General features: G+C 37.3%; 2 long non-coding RNA genes and 1 other non-coding gene across 5 annotated transcripts; all 3 read right to left on the bottom strand.

The window, feature by feature from the left end:
* Positions 1–6629: 6629 nt before the first annotated feature.
* LOC147871968 (uncharacterized) lies at positions 6630–23568 on the bottom strand. Of its 2 annotated transcripts, none has more exons than XR_015538129.1 (3): positions 23405–23568; positions 9278–9362; positions 6630–7022 (listed from the first exon to the last, which is right to left on the bottom strand). It is a non-coding gene; the product is annotated as an uncharacterized LOC147871968 (long non-coding RNA). The 2 variants fall into 2 exon arrangements; XR_015538130.1 differs by lacking the exon at positions 23405–23568 and adding an exon at positions 10059–10141.
* Positions 11114–11227, bottom strand: LOC147871970 (U5 spliceosomal RNA). The gene has a single exon (XR_015538137.1). It is a non-coding gene; the product is annotated as a U5 spliceosomal RNA (small nuclear RNA).
* LOC147871969 (uncharacterized) lies at positions 11656–13020 on the bottom strand. 2 transcript variants are annotated; one of them, XR_015538132.1, is made up of 2 exons: positions 12795–13020; positions 11656–11762 (listed from the first exon to the last, which is right to left on the bottom strand). It is a non-coding gene; the product is annotated as an uncharacterized LOC147871969 (long non-coding RNA). The 2 variants fall into 2 exon arrangements; XR_015538131.1 differs by lacking the exon at positions 12795–13020 and adding an exon at positions 12517–12788.
* Positions 23569–25526: the final 1958 nt, after the last annotated feature.

The raw sequence follows: 25526 nt of genomic DNA, 5'->3' as shown, positions 1-25526 counted from the left end.
TGAACATACAGCATGTAGAAAGAAAATACAAGCAGTTTTCATCTAGGATTTAAGATGAGCAATGGAATTTGTAACAGTGAATTGATAAGTATATGGTAGTGTTTGAGATTAATATTACGTTAGATCTCATAACTGCAGAGTAGACATTTTTGTCTGACATTCTCAGTACAACAAAGTTAAAAATCAATCAGTAATCCAAATGTAAGAATGAAACAGTATGGTTCATATAAATATTAAAAATAATTTCAAAATTTTCTAGGGAAATTATAGATTACTATGAAGACACAATATCATCACCTATTGGTATTCCTAACCACATTATAGCATACACATTCACAAACATACCACTCTTCGTATACCCAGTGCAATGACTCAACCAAACAGTTTCCTGAAGCTTCAAATATTCTTCTTCTTCTTCTTCTTCTTGCTTGGTAACAATACACGAACAGGTGTATGAGCCTTGCTCAGCGAGTCCTCCTTCATAAGAAGGAGACGGCCAATTTCGAGAGAGACACAAAGTATCTAGTGATATAATTGGGGTCGAGCGGGATGTCAAAATTCCTAGCAAACAAAAGGACAGACGGTTATCAGATCAAGACTTCAGATACACCTGGTGGTTTACTTTCTTACTTTTACAGGTTCCCTGTGCTGAAAGAAATATTCTCTGTACATCAGAGAGAAGTAATGATGAGCACTTACTCTTCGGAAGCAACTAAGATCCTGTCCAAAACTGATCTAGCAGCTGCTTCTGTTGCTTCCTCCGATGACCCTCCATACCCCACACCTGTGAACATACAGCATCTATAAAGAAAAATCAAGCAGTTTTCATTTAGGATTTAAGATGAGCAATGGAATTTGTAACAGTGAATTGATAAGGACGCGGTAACGTTTGAGATTAATATTACGTTAGATCCCATAACTGCAGAGTAGTCATTTTTGTCTGACATTCTCAATACAACAAAGTTAAGAAATCAATCAGTAATCCAAATGTAAGAATGAAACAGTAAGGTTCATATAAATATTAAAAATAATTTCAAAATTTTCTAGGGAAATTATAGATTACTATGACGACACAAAATCATCACCTATTGGTATTCCTAACCACATCATAGCATACACATTCACAAACATACCACTCTTCGTATACCCAGTGCTATGACTCAACTAACCAGTTTCCTGAAGCTTCAAATATTCTTCTTCTTGTCGCTTGATCACAATACACGTGTAGGTGTATAGGCCTCCCACAGCAACACCTCCTACATAGGAAGGAGCCGGCCAATTCCTGGAGAGACACATTGTCTCCAATGACGTAATGGGGTCGAGTGTGATGTCAGAGTTCCTAGCAAACAAAAGGACAGACGGTTATCAGGTCAAGACTTCAGATACACCTGGTGGTTTACTTTCATACTTTTACAGGTTCCCTGTGCTGAAAGAAATATTCTCTGTACATCAGAGAGAAGTAATGATGAACACTTACTCTTCGGAAGCAACTAAGATCCTGTCCAAAACTGATCTAGCAGCTGCTTCTGTTGCTTCCTCCGATGACCCTCCATACCCCACACCTGTGAACATACAGCATGTAGAAAGAAAATACAAGCAGTTTTCATCTAGGATTTAAGATGAGCAATGGAATTTGTAACAGTGAATTGATAAGGACGCGGTAGCGTTTGAGATTAATATTACGTTAGATCCCAAAACTGCAGAGTAGTCATTTTTGTCTGACATTCTCAATACAACAAAGTTAGAAATCAATCAGTAATCCAAATGTAAGAATGAAACAGTATGGTTCATATAAATATTAAAAATAATTTCAAAATTTTCTAGGGAAATTATAGATTACTATGACGACACAATATCATCACCTATTGGTATTCCTAACCACATCATAGCATACACATTCACAAACATAGCACTCATTGAATACCCAGTGCTATGACTCAACTAACCAGTTTCCTCAAGCTTCAAATATTCTTCTTCTTCTTCTTGCTTGGTAACAATACACGAACAGGTGTATGAGCCTTGCTCAGCGAGTCCTCCTTCATAAGAAGGACACGGCCAATTTCGAGAGAGACACAAAGTATCTAGTGATATAATTGGGGTCAAGCGGGATGTCAGAATTCCTAGCAAACAAAAGGACAGACGGTTATCAGGTCAAGACTTCAGATACACCTGGTGGTTTACTTTCATACTTTTACAGGTTCCCTGTGCTGAAAGAAATATTCTCTGTACATCAGAGTGAAGTAATGATGAGCACTTACTCTTCGGAAGCAACTAAGATCCTGTCCGAAACTGATCTAGCAGCTGCTTCTGTTGCTTCCTCCGATGACCCTCCATACCCCACACCTGTGAACATACAGCATGTAGAAAGAAAATACAAGCAGTTTTCATCTAGGATTTAAGATGAGCAATGGAATTTGTAACAGTGAATTGATAAGTATATGGTAGTGTTTGAGATTAATATTACGTTAGATCTCATAACTGCAGAGTAGACATTTTTGTCTGACATTCTCAGTACAACAAAGTTAAAAATCAATCAGTAATCCAAATGTAAGAATGAAACAGTATGGTTCATATAAATATTAAAAATAATTTCAAAATTTTCTAGGGAAATTATAGATTACTATGACGACACAAAATCATCACCTATTGGTATTCCTAACCACATCATAGCATACACATTCACAAACATACCACTCTTCGTATACCCAGTGCTATGACTCAACTAACCAGTTTCCTGAAGCTTCAAATATTCTTCTTCTTGTCGCTTGATCACAATACACGTGTAGGTGTATAGGCCTCCCACAGCAACACCTCCTACATAGGAAGGAGCCGGCCAATTCCTGGAGAGACACATTGTCTCCAATGACGTAATGGGGTCGAGTGTGATGTCAGAGTTCCTAGCAAACAAAAGGACAGACGGTTATCAGGTCAAGACTTCAGATACACCTGGTGGTTTACTTTCATACTTTTACAGGTTCCCTGTGCTGAAAGAAATATTCTCTGTACATCAGAGAGAAGTAATGATGAACACTTACTCTTCGGAAGCAACTAAGATCCTGTCCAAAACTGATCTAGCAGCTGCTTCTGTTGCTTCCTCCGATGACCCTCCATACCCCACACCTGTGAACATACAGCATCTATAAAGAAAAATCAAGCAGTTTTCATTTAGGATTTAAGATGAGCAATGGAATTTGTAACAGTGAATTGATAAGGACGCGGTAACGTTTGAGATTAATATTACGTTAGATCCCATAACTGCAGAGTAGTCATTTTTGTCTGACATTCTCAATACAACAAAGTTAAGAAATCAATCAGTAATCCAAATGTAAGAATGAAACAGTAAGGTTCATATAAATATTAAAAATAATTTCAAAATTTTCTAGGGAAATTATAGATTACTATGACGACACAAAATCATCACCTATTGGTATTCCTAACCACATCATAGCATACACATTCACAAACATACCACTCTTCGTATACCCAGTGCTATGACTCAACTAACCAGTTTCCTGAAGCTTCAAATATTCTTCTTCTTGTCGCTTGATCACAATACACGTGTAGGTGTATAGGCCTCCCACAGCAACACCTCCTACATAGGAAGGAGCCGGCCAATTCCTGGAGAGACACATTGTCTCCAATGACGTAATGGGGTCGAGTGTGATGTCAGAGTTCCTAGCAAACAAAAGGACAGACGGTTATCAGGTCAAGACTTCAGATACACCTGGTGGTTTACTTTCATACTTTTACAGGTTCCCTGTGCTGAAAGAAATATTCTCTGTACATCAGAGAGAAGTAATGATGAACACTTACTCTTCGGAAGCAACTAAGATCCTGTCCAAAACTGATCAAGCAGCTGCTTCTGTTGCTTCCTCCGATGACCCTCCATACCCCACACCTGTGAACATACAGCATGTAGAAAGAAAATACAAGCAGTTTTCATCTAGGATTTAAGATGAGCAATGGAATTTGTAACAGTGAATTGATAAGGACGCGGTAGCGTTTGAGATTAATATTACGTTAGATCCCAAAACTGCAGAGTAGTCATTTTTGTCTGACATTCTCAATACAACAAAGTTAAAAATCAATCAGTAATCCAAATGTAAGAATGAAACAGTATGGTTCATATAAATATTAAAAATAATTTCAAAATTTTCTAGGGAAATTATAGATTACTATGACGACACAATATCATCACCTATTGGTATTCCTAACCACATCATAGCATACACATTCACAAACATAGCACTCATTGAATACCCAGTGCTATGACTCAACTAACCAGTTTCCTCAAGCTTCAAATACTCTTCTTCTTCTTCTTGCTTGGTAACAATACACGAACAGGTGTATGAGCCTTGCTCAGCGAGTCCTCCTTCATAAGAAGGACACGGCCAATTTCGAGAGAGACACAAAGTATCTAGTGATATAATTGGGGTCAAGCGGGATGTCAGAATTCCTAGCAAACAAAAGGACAGACGGTTATCAGGTCAAGACTTCAGATACACCTGGTGGTTTACTTTCATACTTTTACAGGTTCCCTGTGCTGAAAGAAATATTCTCTGTACATCAGAGTGAAGTAATGATGAACACTTACTCTTCGGAAGCAACTAAGATCCTGTCCGAAACTGATCTAGCAGCTGCTTCTGTTGCTTCCTCCGATGACCCTCCATACCCCACACCTGTGAACATACAGCATGTAGAAAGAAAATACAAGCAGTTTTCATCTAGGATTTAAGATGAGCAATGGAATTTGTAACAGTGAATTGATAAGTATATGGTAGTGTTTGAGATTAATATTACGTTAGATCTCATAACTGCAGAGTAGACATTTTTGTCTGACATTCTCAGTACAACAAAGTTAAAAATCAATCAGTAATCCAAATGTAAGAATGAAACAGTATGGTTCATATAAATATTAAAAATAATTTCAAAATTTTCTAGGGAAATTATAGATTACTATGAAGACACAATATCATCACCTATTGGTATTCCTAACCACATTATAGCATACACATTCACAAACATACCACTCTTCGTATACCCAGTGCAATGACTCAACCAAACAGTTTCCTGAAGCTTCAAATATTCTTCTTCTTCTTCTTCTTGCTTGGTAACAATACACGAACAGGTGTATGAGCCTTGCTCAGCGAGTCCTCCTTCATAAGAAGGAGACGGCCAATTTCGAGAGAGACACAAAGTATCTAGTGATATAATTGGGGTCGAGCGGGATGTCAAAATTCCTAGCAAACAAAAGGACAGACGGTTATCAGATCAAGACTTCAGATACACCTGGTGGTTTACTTTCTTACTTTTACAGGTTCCCTGTGCTGAAAGAAATATTCTCTGTACATCAGAGAGAAGTAATGATGAGCACTTACTCTTCGGAAGCAACTAAGATCCTGTCCAAAACTGATCTAGCAGCTGCTTCTGTTGCTTCCTCCGATGACCCTCCATACCCCACACCTGTGAACATACAGCATCTATAAAGAAAAATCAAGCAGTTTTCATTTAGGATTTAAGATGAGCAATGGAATTTGTAACAGTGAATTGATAAGGACGCGGTAACGTTTGAGATTAATATTACGTTAGATCCCATAACTGCAGAGTAGTCATTTTTGTCTGACATTCTCAATACAACAAAGTTAAGAAATCAATCAGTAATCCAAATGTAAGAATGAAACAGTAAGGTTCATATAAATATTAAAAATAATTTCAAAATTTTCTAGGGAAATTATAGATTACTATGACGACACAAAATCATCACCTATTGGTATTCCTAACCACATCATAGCATACACATTCACAAACATACCACTCTTCGTATACCCAGTGCTATGACTCAACTAACCAGTTTCCTCAAGCTTCAAATATTCTTCTTCTTGTCGCTTGATCACAATACACGTGTAGGTGTATAGGCCTCCCACAGCAACACCTCCTACATAGGAAGGAGCCGGCCAATTCCTGGAGAGACACATTGTCTCCAATGACGTAATGGGGTCGAGTGTGATGTCAGAGTTCCTAGCAAACAAAAGGACAGACGGTTATCAGGTCAAGACTTCAGATACACCTGGTGGTTTACTTTCATACTTTTACAGGTTCCCTGTGCTGAAAGAAATATTCTCTGTACATCAGAGAGAAGTAATGATGAACACTTACTCTTCGGAAGCAACTAAGATCCTGTCCAAAACTGATCTAGCAGCTGCTTCTGTTGCTTCCTCCGATGACCCTCCATACCCCACACCTGTGAACATACAGCATGTAGAAAGAAAATACAAGCAGTTTTCATCTAGGATTTAAGATGAGCAATGGAATTTGTAACAGTGAATTGATAAGGACGCGGTAGCGTTTGAGATTAATATTACGTTAGATCCCAAAACTGCAGAGTAGTCATTTTTGTCTGACATTCTCAATACAACAAAGTTAAAAATCAATCAGTAATCCAAATGTAAGAATGAAACAGTATGGTTCATATAAATATTAAAAATAATTTCAAAATTTTCTAGGGAAATTATAGATTACTATGACGACACAATATCATCACCTATTGGTATTCCTAACCACATCATAGCATACACATTCACAAACATAGCACTCATTGAATACCCAGTGCTATGACTCAACTAACCAGTTTCCTCAAGCTTCAAATATTCTTCTTCTTCTTCTTGCTTGGTAACAATACACGAACAGGTGTATGAGCCTTGCTCAGCGAGTCCTCCTTCATAAGAAGGACACGGCCAATTTCGAGAGAGACACAAAGTATCTAGTGATATAATTGGGGTCAAGCGGGATGTCAGAATTCCTAGCAAACAAAAGGACAGACGGTTATCAGGTCAAGACTTCAGATACACCTGGTGGTTTACTTTCATACTTTTACAGGTTCCCTGTGCTGAAAGAAATATTCTCTGTACATCAGAGTGAAGTAATGATGAACACTTACTCTTCGGAAGCAACTAAGATCCTGTCCGAAACTGATCTAGCAGCTGCTTCTGTTGCTTCCTCTGATGACCCTCCATACCCCACACCTGTGAACATACAGCATGTAGAAAGAAAATACAAGCAGTTTTCATCTAGGATTTAAGATGAGCAATGGAATTTGTAACAGTGAATTGATAAGTATATGGTAGTGTTTGAGATTAATATTACGTTAGATCTCATAACTGCAGAGTAGACATTTTTGTCTGACATTCTCAGTACAACAAAGTTAAAAATCAATCAGTAATCCAAATGTAAGAATGAAACAGTATGGTTCATATAAATATTAAAAATAATTTCAAAATTTTCTAGGGAAATTATAGATTACTATGAAGACACAATATCATCACCTATTGGTATTCCTAACCACATTATAGCATACACATTCACAAACATACCACTCTTCGTATACCCAGTGCAATGACTCAACCAAACAGTTTCCTCAAGCTTCAAATATTCTTCTTCTTCTTCTTGCTTGGTAACAATACACGAACAGGTGTATGAGCCTTGCTCAGCGAGTCCTCCTTCATAAGAAGGAGACGGCCAATTTCGAGAGAGACACAAAGTATCTAGTGATATAATTGGGGTCGAGCGGGATGTCAAAATTCCTAGCAAACAAAAGGACAGACGGTTATCAGATCAAGACTTCAGATACACCTGGTGGTTTACTTTCTTACTTTTACAGGTTCCCTGTGCTGAAAGAAATATTCTCTGTACATCAGAGAGAAGTAATGATGAGCACTTACTCTTCGGAAGCAACTAAGATCCTGTCCAAAACTGATCTAGCAGCTGCTTCTGTTGCTTCCTCCGATGACCCTCCATACCCCACACCTGTGAACATACAGCATCTATAAAGAAAAATCAAGCAGTTTTCATTTAGGATTTAAGATGAGCAATGGAATTTGTAACAGTGAATTGATAAGGACGCGGTAACGTTTGAGATTAATATTACGTTAGATCCCATAACTGCAGAGTAGTCATTTTTGTCTGACATTCTCAATACAACAAAGTTAAGAAATCAATCAGTAATCCAAATGTAAGAATGAAACAGTAAGGTTCATATAAATATTAAAAATAATTTCAAAATTTTCTAGGGAAATTATAGATTACTATGACGACACAAAATCATCACCTATTGGTATTCCTAACCACATCATAGCATACACATTCACAAACATACCACTCTTCGTATACCCAGTGCTATGACTCAACTAACCAGTTTCCTCAAGCTTCAAATATTCTTCTTCTTGTCGCTTGATCACAATACACGTGTAGGTGTATAGGCCTCCCACAGCAACACCTCCTACATAGGAAGGAGCCGGCCAATTCCTGGAGAGACACATTGTCTCCAATGACGTAATGGGGTCGAGTGTGATGTCAGAGTTCCTAGCAAACAAAAGGACAGACGGTTATCAGGTCAAGACTTCAGATACACCTGGTGGTTTACTTTCATACTTTTACAGGTTCCCTGTGCTGAAAGAAATATTCTCTGTACATCAGAGAGAAGTAATGATGAACACTTACTCTTCGGAAGCAACTAAGATCCTGTCCAAAACTGATCTAGCAGCTGCTTCTGTTGCTTCCTCCGATGACCCTCCATACCCCACACCTGTGAACATACAGCATGTAGAAAGAAAATACAAGCAGTTTTCATCTAGGATTTAAGATGAGCAATGGAATTTGTAACAGTGAATTGATAAGGACGCGGTAGCGTTTGAGATTAATATTACGTTAGATCCCAAAACTGCAGAGTAGTCATTTTTGTCTGACATTCTCAATACAACAAAGTTAAAAATCAATCAGTAATCCAAATGTAAGAATGAAACAGTATGGTTCATATAAATATTAAAAATAATTTCAAAATTTTCTAGGGAAATTATAGATTACTATGACGACACAATATCATCACCTATTGGTATTCCTAACCACATCATAGCATACACATTCACAAACATAGCACTCATTGAATACCCAGTGCTATGACTCAACTAACCAGTTTCCTCAAGCTTCAAATATTCTTCTTCTTCTTCTTGCTTGGTAACAATACACGAACAGGTGTATGAGCCTTGCTCAGCGAGTCCTCCTTCATAAGAAGGACACGGCCAATTTCGAGAGAGACACAAAGTATCTAGTGATATAATTGGGGTCAAGCGGGATGTCAGAATTCCTAGCAAACAAAAGGACAGACGGTTATCAGGTCAAGACTTCAGATACACCTGGTGGTTTACTTTCATACTTTTACAGGTTCCCTGTGCTGAAAGAAATATTCTCTGTACATCAGAGTGAAGTAATGATGAACACTTACTCTTCGGAAGCAACTAAGATCCTGTCCGAAACTGATCTAGCAGCTGCTTCTGTTGCTTCCTCTGATGACCCTCCATACCCCACACCTGTGAACATACAGCATGTAGAAAGAAAATACAAGCAGTTTTCATCTAGGATTTAAGATGAGCAATGGAATTTGTAACAGTGAATTGATAAGTATATGGTAGTGTTTGAGATTAATATTACGTTAGATCTCATAACTGCAGAGTAGACATTTTTGTCTGACATTCTCAGTACAACAAAGTTAAAAATCAATCAGTAATCCAAATGTAAGAATGAAACAGTATGGTTCATATAAATATTAAAAATAATTTCAAAATTTTCTAGGGAAATTATAGATTACTATGAAGACACAATATCATCACCTATTGGTATTCCTAACCACATTATAGCATACACATTCACAAACATACCACTCTTCGTATACCCAGTGCAATGACTCAACCAAACAGTTTCCTCAAGCTTCAAATATTCTTCTTCTTCTTCTTGCTTGGTAACAATACACGAACAGGTGTATGAGCCTTGCTCAGCGAGTCCTCCTTCATAAGAAGGAGACGGCCAATTTCGAGAGAGACACAAAGTATCTAGTGATATAATTGGGGTCGAGCGGGATGTCAAAATTCCTAGCAAACAAAAGGACAGACGGTTATCAGATCAAGACTTCAGATACACCTGGTGGTTTACTTTCTTACTTTTACAGGTTCCCTGTGCTGAAAGAAATATTCTCTGTACATCAGAGAGAAGTAATGATGAGCACTTACTCTTCGGAAGCAACTAAGATCCTGTCCAAAACTGATCTAGCAGCTGCTTCTGTTGCTTCCTCCGATGACCCTCCATACCCCACACCTGTGAACATACAGCATCTATAAAGAAAAATCAAGCAGTTTTCATTTAGGATTTAAGATGAGCAATGGAATTTGTAACAGTGAATTGATAAGGACGCGGTAACGTTTGAGATTAATATTACGTTAGATCCCATAACTGCAGAGTAGTCATTTTTGTCTGACATTCTCAATACAACAAAGTTAAGAAATCAATCAGTAATCCAAATGTAAGAATGAAACAGTAAGGTTCATATAAATATTAAAAATAATTTCAAAATTTTCTAGGGAAATTATAGATTACTATGACGACACAAAATCATCACCTATTGGTATTCCTAACCACATCATAGCATACACATTCACAAACATACCACTCTTCGTATACCCAGTGCTATGACTCAACTAACCAGTTTCCTCAAGCTTCAAATATTCTTCTTCTTCTTCTTGTTTGGTAACAATACACGAACAGGTGTATGAGCCTTGCTCAGCGAGTCCTCCTTTATAAGAAGGAGACGGCCAATTTCGAGAGAGACACAAAGTATCTAGTGATATAATTGGGGTCGAGCGGGATGTCAGAATTCCTAGCAAACAAAAGGACAGACGGTTATCAGGTCAAGACTTCAGATACACCTGGTGGTTTACTTTCATACTTTTACAGGTTCCCTGTGCTGAAAGAAATATTCTCTGTACATCAGAGAGAAGTAATGATGAGCACTTACTCTTCGGAAGCAACTAAGATCCTGTCCAAAACTGATCTAGCAGCTGCTTCTTTTGCTTCCTCCGATGACCCTCCATACCCCACACCTGTGAACATACAGCATGTAGAAAGAACATACAAGAAGTTTTCATCTAGGATTTAAGATGAGCAATGGAATTTGTAACAGTGAATTGATAAGTACACGGTAGTGTTTGAGATTAATATTACGTTAGATCTCATAACTGCAGAGTAGACATTTTTGTTCTGACATTCTCAATACAACAAAGTTAAAAAAATCAACCAGTAATTCAAATGTAAGAATGAAACAGTATGAATCATATGTTCCCCTCAACAGAAAACTTTAGTAAAAGGCAAAAGATTTATGCCTATTGTAGGGAAACCAGAGTTTTTAAATAAGCTAAATAATGTAAAAAAAAAATTAGATAAAACCCCACGCGCTGGGGAAACGTGTAATTATTTACGTTGAAACAAATACGAATTACATGAGTATGAATTACAGAATAATAGCCAAACTGATTTCAAGAAAATGTCTTTCATATTTTATACAATAATAACGAAGACATCACAGTTAAACAACTTTTCTTTTACAACCATAACCAAAAAAGTTAAGAGATTTCAAGAATTTCCCTTTCCCACCTGTTGTATTGATTATCAGGGCTAATGAAGGGTAGAAGATGCATAGATAATAAAAAAAGAGAGTTAATCCAAACTATTTTGTTTGGTGCATTCACAGAACTTCACAAACTGCTTAACGTTTCTTACACAACAGACCTTTTTTACGAAACAGTTTGTAATGCTCACTTGTTCTGAAATCTCTTTAGACTCTCCCTCATGACAGCATGAACTTCACTGTCATTTGTCTCACGGCAGCTCTTACAATGTCCGTCTGTCATGTGCCGGAAGTCCACTTCACACGCACCACTCTGAAGCCATTTTTCAGTTCACTGTCAATCTTTTCAAAACTTCTCATAGCACACACCATGACATGAACTTCTGATTTCCTGATTTCTTACTAGCTCTGGAGAAAGTTTACCCCATAATCAAACCAGTGTTACTGGACTCCCAGAAAACTATGCCCAAAATACGCCATCAGTAGGTCAGCCTGGTATATGGTGTTCTTTCAAGGATGGAATCACTCAATCCCTATCACATACTTTTATTATAAATTCTGTTGCCCATTTTCTGTTCTCAAATTTCCTAAGTACACGAAGCCTTTGTTTTACTGTCAGTAGAATTTTATTATGATTTTCATCCACCTTCTTTAGAACCCCCACCCCCACCCCACAAGTAAGTTGAAGGCCTATTTCACCTGTGCTTATTTAAAAAATTAGTAATGCATGAATATTCCAAACACTCATAATCAGGAGCTTACTGAACAAGTAAGAACCCATAAATTTCTCTTTCATGACATTATGCAATCATAATGTACAAAGTCAACAGATTTCTAGTACTTTCCTTTTGCAACCATGACAGGCCCAATATAGACAAGTTGGTGGGGAGTGGAAATATTCTACTTGAGTGTGCGCTTTGGAATACAGACAAATCACATATTGGATTAACTGACAATTCATCCTTAAATAGGAATGATCATACCAGACACGGATTACAACTTAATTCAGAAGGCAAGTAGAAGCTTGTGCAACTCACTGCTAATTAGATTAGGTGCAAACTGGATACCTGTAATCACTGATGTAAGATCTAACCCTTCTTTTAGGCTTAAGCCCAAATCTGTCACCAAATACCTGAAAGATGTCTACATCAATGCTAATAAACCAGTTCTAAATTCAGAATACAATCAAGATAACAATTCTGTGGTGCACCATCATAACATAAGAGGACTTTCAAACAAAACTGATCAACTATCAGTGTCCATTAATAATAAACACACACCCTAATCTGTGTTTAACCCAACACCAGAGGTAAAACTTGAAAATGTTACTTTTGGAAGTACTTACTCTAGATGAAATATGGTAAAAGAAGGTGCAAGTATTATTGCCAAAAAGAACCTAAAATTTAATTAGATAAATGTATTGTGTCACTAAAATAACAAGAAATAGATGCTGCATTGTGCAATTGGAATCTAAACATTCCAACATATATGTCCTAGCTATATATAGAGCCCCCACTGGCAATGCTGACTTTCCTAAACAAGTTACAAAGCATTATAAATTATCTTTATAAACCTACAGCACAACATCGTCAACTGTGGTCCCATTATCATCAATACAAATTATCTTATTGAAATTTACAATAAAAATGTGTAAAATGCTCGAGTAGCATCTTCCAATGTCATGGCAACAGTTAATTTCCCCATAAGAATCCAAAATTACTCCATCTGATCACGATGTATGACTTCTAGTAATATTAATAATAAAAAATCGATCTCCAGTTATCATAAGTACAGAATACCAATCAGACTCACAAATGAAGACACTATTAAAGAATGTATCTCTCATCGAATGAAAATTGGGAATGAGTATTAAACAGCCTTGATGTAGATTCAAAATTTAACACATTAATAAATAATCTCTTAAAAATGTATAAGCAAGTTTCACCACCAAAACAGTGATAAAATATCTGAAAAGAATGATTGGATCACAAAGATAAAAAAAGATTAACTAATTTGTCAATAGTGGAACAACCAAATAATGAAAATTCACTGCACGAAATATTTTAAAATACTTACTTCCTCGAGGTCTAAATCAGATTAAATGTGAGAATCAGACTAAACAACCTAGAGCAACCCAACAAAATAAAAGCAGTCTGGAAAACATGAAAAAATTAAATCATGGAAATATTCTACAGAAATATTGACCTCATTAATAAAGATAAATGATAATGTAATAAAAAATATTAAGCTCTTAGCAAATTATTTCAATATTTCTTAACAAATACAGAATAGATTAATAATCACGTTGCAAAAAAGAAGCAGAAGACGAACAAAATATGTTAGTTAAACAATCCCAAACACACGAAGTAGAATGATGGCGCCTTCGTCGTCGCGACCAGAGATGACATTATCAGAAACGCAGAGAGAACCACTATTCTCGTCAGCACTTCAAACACATGTGCAATATTTTTTGTTCTTCCTTTGTGTTCAAGTTGATTTTATTTTTCAAATTGTCTCCCTTTCTCTGTTGTTAAACATCAACTTTTCTCATGTTATACTGTTTAGGCTATCTCCATTCATCCTGTCTTGATTTTGCTACAACTGAAAACTATCCCCCTGCTATTAATGTTAATTTTCAGAATTCTTCATCAAAACATAGTTTATGCTGATTCAATTTGTAACTACATACATTCTCTTTGGTAGAGAATGTTAGGTTCACTATAACACTTTTTCAAATATTTCTGAAGTTGTAAAGTTGTTTCCTGGTCTTTAATATTCACACTGTGTACTTTCTTCGCATTAAATCTCTCCCTATTAAGCTTTTATGCTACTCACTGGTTTTGTAACAGTCACTCCCCAACTGTTGTAACCACTGGATATTGATCGTTATCTCAGTAAATTTCTAAGAAAGCTTTTATATCAAGTATAATTGAATGCTGTCTTTTGTCCAACAAGATGTGATGGATATGACTGTCTCTCTTCCTATCGGGAAACACCAAAATGTATTTATACATGTCTCAAAGTGGAACATCATATGCCTCACAGTCAGACTTTCCAATTTGGAAAATGTGTTATCTAATCACCCTAAACCTCTAAATTAGCACACTAAAATGAAGTGAAATTTTATTTATTTTCCTAATTCTTCTGTTTAGGGTAAAACTAAAGGATTTAATATAATTTAATTTATTTTTCACAATATGAAGCAATTAATTACATTTTATATTTTACGTAATTTTAAACACTGTTTTCAAGGCCACTTTCTCTGCTTTGCCATACCAAGGGTTCAAAAAACACTGCAGAATATCCACCATCCCAACAGGAGCCAAACCTTCTGCTGCATTAAAGATTTGTACCTATTCTATCTTCCTACTTATAAACAGGAACATAGTAAATTAGGACTCTACACTCAAATTCCAAAAATAGTGACCATCTTCATTTTCCACCACTTAAACTTCCTCTTTGGCCTTTCCTACCTCTCCTTCTTGTATCTGCCTAGTCTCTGTTCACCAGTCTACGTTTCTCATCCCCCTATCACGCTCAATCAAATTCAATGTTCACACAAATTCATACCCTGGACATATCAGGACAACCGTGAATGTTAGTATCATGTTCCCACTACCATTTGAGTCCCCAAAGTAACCACTTTCTAGATCGTTGCTAAAACACACACACAATTCCATTCAAATACTTATTATCACCATACAAGGTATCCATACAGCCTACAAACCACCTAATTCAGAAGCTGGCAAAGGAACTGCAACCAACGCTAAACATATAAATGACATACAGTTTATATGCTAAATAACCTATGAATATATCAGCACCAGAAAAACAAAAATCGTTTTCCCTTAACACACAACAGGCTATAAACTCTACATATTCAGCTCTCACAAAGCTACCTGCAAGAAGTGGGGTTCCTTCAATGTTATTGAAGAGATATATTACTGACCGCTGTCTAACAACTGACAATCTTGAAATATAGATAAGACATGAACTGCTCCGAAATCCGTAACACTTGATAACTATAAACAGAAGCAAAAGGGATACAACACTGTACCTCAGACACTTCAATATTCCTGTGACAATCTGACTTCAATGGTCTTATGCCTCGGCCCAGAATTGGAGTCCAGCTAGCAGCCTCAAGTATTCGCATTTAAATCCCTAGTTCTCATACATTAGAGGTTAACAAACTACTACCTCTGCATCTGCACCTCCACATTTCAAACGCACTAAGTCAAGTATGGCTCACATTCCCACAGAACATTCAACCCACTGCACCTCAAACTGAGGTCTCCCCATCTTGGGTTTGTGTGTGATATGTCACTACAGCTACACCAGGCATTGCCAAACATTTCAGCTCACGGGGTCCTCTTCAATGTTTTATGAGATTCCACACAGCAGCTCTCAAATCTCACAGTTTTAATATAAAATTATGTTTCAAATAACATGTCCGACAGCTACTTGTGTACTGCTGTTTAAATGAAATTCACATTTCATTAACATGTGGGAATATACAAGAATAACAAACAAACACCAAGTTTAAGCTTCGGAATTAGTAAAAATAGATGGTTATAATCTTTCATGCTCTTGTGATTGCCCCTAAAACTATTTTACCTCTTTCTAATGTGACCTATCGCAGACACTGACCCTGACACACTTGAGCTAAGCCATGACCAGAAGCCATGTTCCCTTGTGCTATATGCTCTGACCCGACCAATGAGACTTGTTAGCCAGGACAAACAGTAGCCACGTAGATGACACTAAACTGGGTCAAAAATAACAAAATTTAACATCTTCCCTCTTTTTATAAGTCTGCTTCCTCCTCCGAAACCCCAACAATTCCTGATGCATTTCTTGTCGCTTACACCCAAGCTAAAAGATCATCCAGCCTTCATTCGCATTAGAACCACTGAGTTTCAAACTGTTACTTCCTCATATTCATAATCACTCTCACATAAAATATTCAATTACACGACTTAATGGATTCAGGATTGTTAAATGCTCTTTCCTAGATCCTGCTGAAACTCTTATGCTCATTTAAGGTACAATATTATGCTTTCAAAGTTTTCCTATGCATGCTCTTTATGAACATTGAACTGTCTGCAATGAGTCCACACGTCAGGTTAAGGGAAACAAGCAGGAAACAAAATTAATTCAAAATAGACAACGACAATCTCAATCTGACTACTCTCTCCTTTTTATAACATTCAAGACAAAAATCTGACACCAACACGACAAGTGGGCATTAAACAACTGTTTCTGTGTGTGTGTTTACATTCATAGTTACTCAACCTGGTTCACACTCTCACAACCATTTCAGTAACATCCCCTCTTCTTCAAACTACTTGTTAATATGATCTTTGCCATCAGCTTTACATAACCTGTCTGTCCATTAAACAGTACAACTGCTTTATATTGCTAAATTATGAACATTATTGCTAACAAAAATTGTAAAACTGCACACGCATAGCTGCAAAGACATATAACTTTAAACAGAGTAATTCTTTGACAGATCCATAAGAAAATTCTACACTTGCCCTAAAAAAAGGGGAAACCTGGGATTCCACATGGACAACAAAGTATTCCTTACAACAAACAGTACAAACATCATCAATACTGGAAATTACATTTTAACTTTAAACGAAACAGTTTCTGACATGCCTTTAACCACTTTTACAATTTATATATATATATATTCAGAGATTATCAACAGTTTCTCAACACAAAGAAATAGCAAGCTTTGTTCTACAAAGACTTCTGACAGAACAGTGTATGTAATTTCTAATGCTGTGTGAAACCAAGAGATGAATTGTGTAACTATCACTGCACAAGGTATGTGATGTAGATTGGTTTATTTGTAAAGACAATCCCCAATAACTATTTGTCCCAGTGTGAGTACTTTCACCTTTCTTCAAGCATGTCTACCTTGAGGGTTTGTGACTTACAAAAGAAATGGCAATTTCACAAAGAGGCAAGCTTGGCCAATGTAAAATATTGCAATGTCATGCATTTCATGCAGGAGAATTGAAAAACAATTACCAGTAAAGGCGTGTAGAGGCACGCAGTGTTTCAAGTGACACAAGATAAGCAATGATACTTGTATTTTACCAGTCCTCAGACATCCTCCATCCATACTTCTGAAATTCAAGCAGAGTAATATGATCTTCTCAAAAACATTTAGCTGCTATACAGAGTAAAAACAGTATGCAATATTTTATCACAGCCAGTTATTTTAAATCCACGATCACATTCTTTCAAGGCCACTTGCCAAAACTGGGAAAAACTTCCCCAAATCCCTGTAAGACACCTCGATAATGAACTGTGGTTCAATAATGTGCTTGTGCCATTCATCATAGTCAGATGCCATAACAGAGAAGTTACTGGATATTTTATCCACACTAAACTTGATTATTCTTTAATGCATCCTTCTTTGAACACAAGGTATAGCAAATGAGGTTTACAGTAATACACCTTTACTCTAAGTATCTTAAAGCCAGTAATCACTAGGGGTTATAAGGACTAAATTAAAATTACAAATAGGTTGTAAATGCACAATAAGGGTGAAAGATACAGGCACTGTCAATTGAACATTCATGAATCCTTTCAAATCTGAACAACTTTTCAGTTACGCACAAGTCACATGTTGATATTTTAATGCCCAATTGTCTCTAAAAGCAAATATATCCTTATTTGCTCATTCATATCATATAGTGAATTATCACTAGTCTTTAACTATGCTTTTTCATTTTATTATACAATAAGTGTATAGTGAAAAGACACAATCACAACTCGTTTAATCAATACCTACTCATGAACATATAACGAACAATTCATGTCAATAAGGCAAACAGAACAGCAAAGCAATAACTCTGATCTGCCATTAAAAAAACTAACATAAATATAGGTATCCAAGAGCATGGCCCTATGGAAACTATGAAAACTATTCAGTATTGTTTTTGACATACAGGACTGCATATAAATACAAGAATAGCAAATTCCTATATAAATCTTGTGTATTATCATCAGGCATTCAACATCACGACAGTGACTGCAGATGCCTGCACTGTCCTCTTCTTCTGTGTCAAGCAAACGAGATCAAACTTTTAATTACTAAGAAAACTTTGTCTCTGGCACGCAACCTGATATATACTTAAAAGAACTCGACTCTATGATATTCAAACTGCAACATTCACTTCTACTCAACAGACGTCCATCCACATGGTTTCACCCATACATAAGAGATTCTTCACATACAAAAATCAATTCTCCATGAAATTTGTAAATACGGGTTCCAAAACTTTTAATGGTCACATTTCATGTACACTGTATAAGCATGTATGCACTTATTAGGTGTACATATATAAAGACATATATGCATGTATACATAAATGCAAAATGCTGCTCCATCAGTTTTCATTCATGGAAGACACATATACATATCAATTGCATGTAATACATGAAAATAGTAATATTACTAAATATCTCATATAATTTTGTAATTATATATATTTGCTTTAAACACATTAACTGGCTAGTTACTGTTGAAAACAATGTACATATGAAATAAGTTCCCTCTTTCAGTAATGCTTTGCTTTCTTAGCAAACATAATTTTATAATAATAATATATATATATATACATATAAACTATTTGAAAATGTGACTTCCTATATCACCATTCTTGAAAATCAAACATAATCACATAACTTGTAACATAACATAGTCAAAAGTATGATAATGATAAACTTTTCAAAACTGAACATCAGTCAGAAATGACTTGAAGCTTTCACAGTGACTAAATGTGATAAAATCTTCTCAGGCAACCAGCAGCATCAATCTGGAGCAAAGTCCAGCATTTCAGAAACCTACAGGGAATGATGCGACATGTCGCTGCTGTTTCTTGTTAAATACATAATCAATGCAGCCAGACCAATGAATGCATCTGGATCTTTGTGTCAGAAAGACCTGATCAGTATCGTCTAAAATCCACAAATCAGTCAAAAGTACCGCATCGTCTATTTTGTAGGATTATTTCACAGATCATGCAATTTCCAAACTTCTGCACGTAAAATATACAACGCCTCATCAAAATCAGCGTGAATACGAGCGCTTGAAGCATTTCAGTCAGTAATCACTTGTTTCACAGAAACGAGGCTACTAAACAAATGCTGACTCCATACTGTGCTATGGGCTCAAGAAGCCCTCCCTATTGTCATCAGCTAATTTGCAGATGCCTCAACAGCTGTCAAACACGTAAGATCATGCCATATCCATATCCACAAGACAGTCACTGTCAAGTTCATTACTTTTAGCTGGAACTTCTCTAGTTTTTTGTTAAACATTCCAAACATCCTGTTCATTTCACCTTATCAATTTGCTATTATTGCAATGTACGAGGTGCGATCAGAAAGTTTACAGACTGCGCCTATAAAAACCTGTACACTTATCTCAGGTATTAAATTCATCCATCACCCTCGGAGTAGTTCCCAGCGCCGCTGCCAAGCCTGGAAGCATCCCTGGAAATCTTTCTTTGTCAGCCTGTCAAGCACCATCTGCGATTCTGCCTGAATCTCTTCTATCGTCTCAAATCTCCTTCCCTTTAGCTGAATTTTCATCTTTGGCAAGAGGAAGAAGTCACACGGCGAATAAGGAGGGTGCGGGATGACAGCCATGGTGTTTGAGGCCAAAAACTGCCGAACTTTGAGGGCGGTGTGTGCTGGCGCGTTGTCATGATGCGTCGCATGTGGAGTTCTTCCTTTAGAATCAGCTGACAGGTCCCATAGCCTATCCCAACAATGTCGCACAAGTCGTTGATGGTACGACGTCGATCTTCGTAACATTTTCGGGCGTTGTGCTCGAAGATGGTCGTCCAGAATGCTCGTCATCATCGACAGAGGTTCGGCCATTTTTAAAACGTGAATGCCACACAAAAGTTTGCGGACTCCCCAAATGCTTGCTTTAGAATTTCATAGGTTTCCGTAGCCGTTTTGGCGAGTCTTTGGCAAAATGTGATGCACACGCCATTCCGAAATTGCAGGAGGGTCGGTGTAATGCACTACCAAAACGCCCGTAACTAAGAAACAAATGCTAATTCGATGATGCCGGCTGGCACACTGATTCACTATGATTGTAGGCCGCACCCCCTAGCGGCAGAAGCTCGTACTACATCCGGTTCGCCCTCTATTGACACAGTCTGGAAACTTTCTGATCGCACCTCGTAATCTGCAAACCGGATACTGTGCACCTGTTTTCCATTAATTTTTCTTGGAATAAACAGTGATAATTTCCCTCAAATGCACAGCTAACTGATATTCGTAACAGACACACGTTAAATTGCCTTTGAGGTATAAACTGCATTTTAAGTATTATTTACTGCTTACTTAAACCTCACAACAATAATGAATGACAATCTTATTATTAAGAAACAGATAAAACATAAACTGCAAGATTTGAGATTCTCAAATTGGCGAGTATGAAGATGGCTGTCATCCAGGTTGTAGTGCCGTGCTGGTAAACTTTCACCAGAATACACGACGCTACAATGCTGAAGACAGCCATTTTTAATGCTAAAATCCATTCAGAGACACTGGTAAACATCGCACACATTTTAGTGAACAAGGCTTGCAGGCATAACCTTGAAAACATAAAGAAGAAATGTTAAGCTTATTTCAGCAAGCTGATGACAGGATTATAGGAAGAGATGATTCACAGATTTCTTAGTGGCACTCACCTAAAGTAAGCAAACTAAAGTTATTATTGGTGTTTTCCCAGAACTGATAATTGTACCATTTGTGTGTTCATTTTTGTGCCTGTGCGTAACAGACATTTTCAAGCATATACAGTGAAACCTCGATGCATCGTTTCGGCGGGGGTGGGAAATAAAAACGATGAATACGGGAAAGCATTAAAAATTTAAAAAAAGCAATGTTTCTCTTTCAAAGTTACTTCTTTTTACCAAAAAAGTCTTTAATGGACAAATGGTTTGTCGAAACTTTACGTTTTAAGCCAAACAGAGACCTTTCCACATTCAAAATGTTTTCCTCGTCACGTTCAATAATATTATGCGCATAAAAGAAAGACTAAATCAAGCGTATGTAAACGCTCGTGCAATTTGCTGGATACTGCACGACTTTCACATTTCGTAGAAATGTCGTGTCCTTCGGATGAGCGGCACAATTATCTACAAACAGCAAAATCTTTCTGCCTTGTGTGCCCATGGAGGCATCCAGAGAACTTAAGAACGCCGTAAAGATGTCTGTGGTCATCCAAGCCTTTTTGTTGGCGTGATATTTCACCGGACGTTTTTTCATGTTTTTGAAACAACGCGGTTTTAGTGATTTTCCAACTACAATCGGAACCCGTTTGTCACTACCGTCACTGTTAACACACAGAAGAACAGTAATTCGGTGTTTTGCACGTTTTCCCCCGTGGCAAGATTCACCTTTCAATGCCAGCGTCCTATCCGGGAGGGCGTTGTAGAAAAGTCCTGTCTCATCCGCATTATAAATGTCCCTCCAGCAGACTCTCGAGCCACAGCTCCGTTCTTTCCACATCCACAGCAGCACTTTCGCCGGCTAACTTCTTGTAGACCATACCATGTCGTTCTTTAAATCTACTAATCCAGCCATTCGACGCTGCAAAATTTTCAATATTCAGTCTTGCGGCTATCGTCTTGGCTTTTTCCCGCAAGATGTTGCCATCAACAGGAATTCCTGAGGCCCGCGATTGCTGGTACCAAGTGAAGAGGACACTTTCTAGCTCACTGAAAGTTGATTTCCTTCCGGTTTTCCTTTTTTTGCATGAATTACCGCACTTGTCAGTTTGTTTTCGGATTTATTTCTTCTTTGCAATCATTGAATTTAAAGTAGATGGTGCTAATCCAAGGCGTTTAGCAAAGTCGATTCTTTTTTCAAATGCATTTTTCTCCACTTCTTCTATGATTTTTAATCTTTCTAGAAGAATTCTGACTTGTTTTACTGGGCGAGAGATGGTACAGGAATAATAACAAAATAATTAACAGTAGTAACAGGAATAACAAAATATTTACGGGAACAACTACAAAAGTATAGACTGGAACTATAACAGGAAGAATGGAAGTACTGTTACTGCCGAACACGACGAAACGTAGCCGTAGAAGACACTGAACCACTGGAAACGAGATGAACCAGAAGAATGAAAAGTGTCGCCGGCCTTTCCTTTGTACTTATAATAAAAGCATTTGTGAAGAAATTCACACTGCACATGCCATCTGGCATCGCTGGAACGAAATATGAGTGCACCCTGATTAAACTCATAAAATTTCTGACAATGAGCACCGACATTCACTCCAACTATCACCCCTGCACCGCTGACCACTCATTCCAAAAGAATCTGTGCTGGTTGGGCAACATAACATGTTACCGCTACTGCGTATTCCAAAAACATTGTGCGTCTTTCGGTATTAATTTATCTCAAAACCCAGCATTTTAAATTCTCAGAAACGATCATTGCGGGAAAATTGTGGGCCGGGACTAAGATTTTTAGACGATCGATGCCATAAAACGATAGAAGCGGGAAAATATAACATTATTTTATATGGGATGTATCCGGGACCGAACAAAACAGACGATGCATCCGGGAACAATGGATAGACGTTTCACTGTATGTAGACAAAATGTACCAGAAATTAAATTAAATTTACAGCACATGCAATAAGTGCGCTGCAACGATTATAAACAAAAATGATGAACACAACTTCGGACATCTTGTAGGTACAATTATCTGAATCTTATTATGAACCAATAAACAACTTGTCAATAATAACTTTTGCTGCTTCACTTTTGGCTCCATCTTCAGTAGATCCATACCCCACACCTGAGAACATACAGCATCACCTATTGGCATTTCTAACCTCATCATAGCATACACATTCACAAACATACCACTCTTCGTATACCCAGTGCTATGACTCAACTAACCAGTTTCCTGAAGCTTCAAATATTCTTCTTCTTGTCGCTTGATCACAATACACGTGTAGGTGTATAGGCCTCCCACAGCAACACCTCCTACATAGGAAGGAGCCGGCCAATTCCTGGAGAGACACATTGTCTCCAATGACGTAATGGGGTCGAGTGTGATGTCAGAGTTCCTAGCAAACAAAAGGACAGACGGTTATCAGGTCAAGACTTCAGATACACCTGGTGGTTTACTTTCATACTTTTACAGGTTCCCTGTGCTGAAAGAAATATTCTCTGTACATCAGAGAGAAGTAATGATGAACACTTACTCTTCGGAAGCAACTAAGATCCTGTCCAAAACTGATCTAGCAGCTGCTTCTGTTGCTTCCTCCGATGACCCTCCATACCCCACACCTGTGAACATACAGCATGTAGAAAGAAAATACAAGCAGTTTTCATCTAGGATTTAAGATGAGCAATGGAATTTGTAACAGTGAATTGATAAGGACGCGGTAGCGTTTGAGATTAATATTACGTTAGATCCCAAAACTGCAGAGTAGTCATTTTTGTCTGACATTCTCAATACAACAAAGTTAAAAATCAATCAGTAATCCAAATGTAAGAATGAAACAGTATGGTTCATATAAATATTAAAAATAATTTCAAAATTTTCTAGGGAAATTATAGATTACTATGACGACACAATATCATCACCTATTGGTATTCCTAACCACATCATAGCATACACATTCACAAACATAGCACTCATTGAATACCCAGTGCTATGACTCAACTAACCAGTTTCCTCAAGCTTCAAATATTCTTCTTCTTCTTCTTGCTTGGTAACAATACACGAACAGGTGTATGAGCCTTGCTCAGCGAGTCCTCCTTCATAAGAAGGACACGGCCAATTTCGAGAGAGACACAAAGTATCTAGTGATATAATTGGGGTCAAGCGGGATGTCAGAATTCCTAGCAAACAAAAGGACAGACGGTTATCAGGTCAAGACTTCAGATACACCTGGTGGTTTACTTTCATACTTTTACAGGTTCCCTGTGCTGAAAGAAATATTCTCTGTACATCAGAGTGAAGTAATGATGAACACTTACTCTTCGGAAGCAACTAAGATCCTGTCCGAAACTGATCTAGCAGCTGCTTCTGTTGCTTCCTCCGATGACCCTCCATACCCCACACCTGTGAACATACAGCATGTAGAAAGAAAATACAAGCAGTTTTCATCTAGGATTTAAGATGAGCAATGGAATTTGTAACAGTGAATTGATAAGTATATGGTAGTGTTTGAGATTAATATTACGTTAGATCTCATAACTGCAGAGTAGACATTTTTGTCTGACATTCTCAGTACAACAAAGTTAAAAATCAATCAGTAATCCAAATGTAAGAATGAAACAGTATGGTTCATATAAATATTAAAAATAATTTCAAAATTTTCTAGGGAAATTATAGATTACTATGAAGACACAATATCATCACCTATTGGTATTCCTAACCACATTATAGCATACACATTCACAAACATACCACTCTTCGTATACCCAGTGCAATGACTCAACCAAACAGTTTCCTGAAGCTTCAAATATTCTTCTTCTTCTTCTTCTTGCTTGGTAACAATACACGAACAGGTGTATGAGCCTTGCTCAGCGAGTCCTCCTTCATAAGAAGGAGACGGCCAATTTCGAGAGAGACACAAAGTATCTAGTGATATAATTGGGGTCGAGCGGGATGTCAAAATTCCTAGCAAACAAAAGGACAGACGGTTATCAGATCAAGACTTCAGATACACCTGGTGGTTTACTTTCTTACTTTTACAGGTTCCCTGTGCTGAAAGAAATATTCTCTGTACATCAGAGAGAAGTAATGATGAGCACTTACTCTTCGGAAGCAACTAAGATCCTGTCCAAAACTGATCTAGCAGCTGCTTCTGTTGCTTCCTCCGATGACCCTCCATACCCCACACCTGTGAACATACAGCATCTATAAAGAAAAATCAAGCAGTTTTCATTTAGGATTTAAGATGAGCAATGGAATTTGTAACAGTGAATTGATAAGGACGCGGTAACGTTTGAGATTAATATTACGTTAGATCCCATAACTGCAGAGTAGTCATTTTTGTCTGACATT

The sequence above is a fragment of the Zootermopsis nevadensis genome, unplaced genomic scaffold (assembly GCF_977971745.1).
Source record: "Zootermopsis nevadensis isolate Lab colony 2312 unplaced genomic scaffold, Znev_1.0 Znev_ptg000033l, whole genome shotgun sequence".
Classification (NCBI taxonomy): Eukaryota; Metazoa; Arthropoda; class Insecta; order Blattodea; family Termopsidae; genus Zootermopsis; species Zootermopsis nevadensis.
This window is presented reverse-complemented; position numbering and strand designations above follow the sequence as displayed.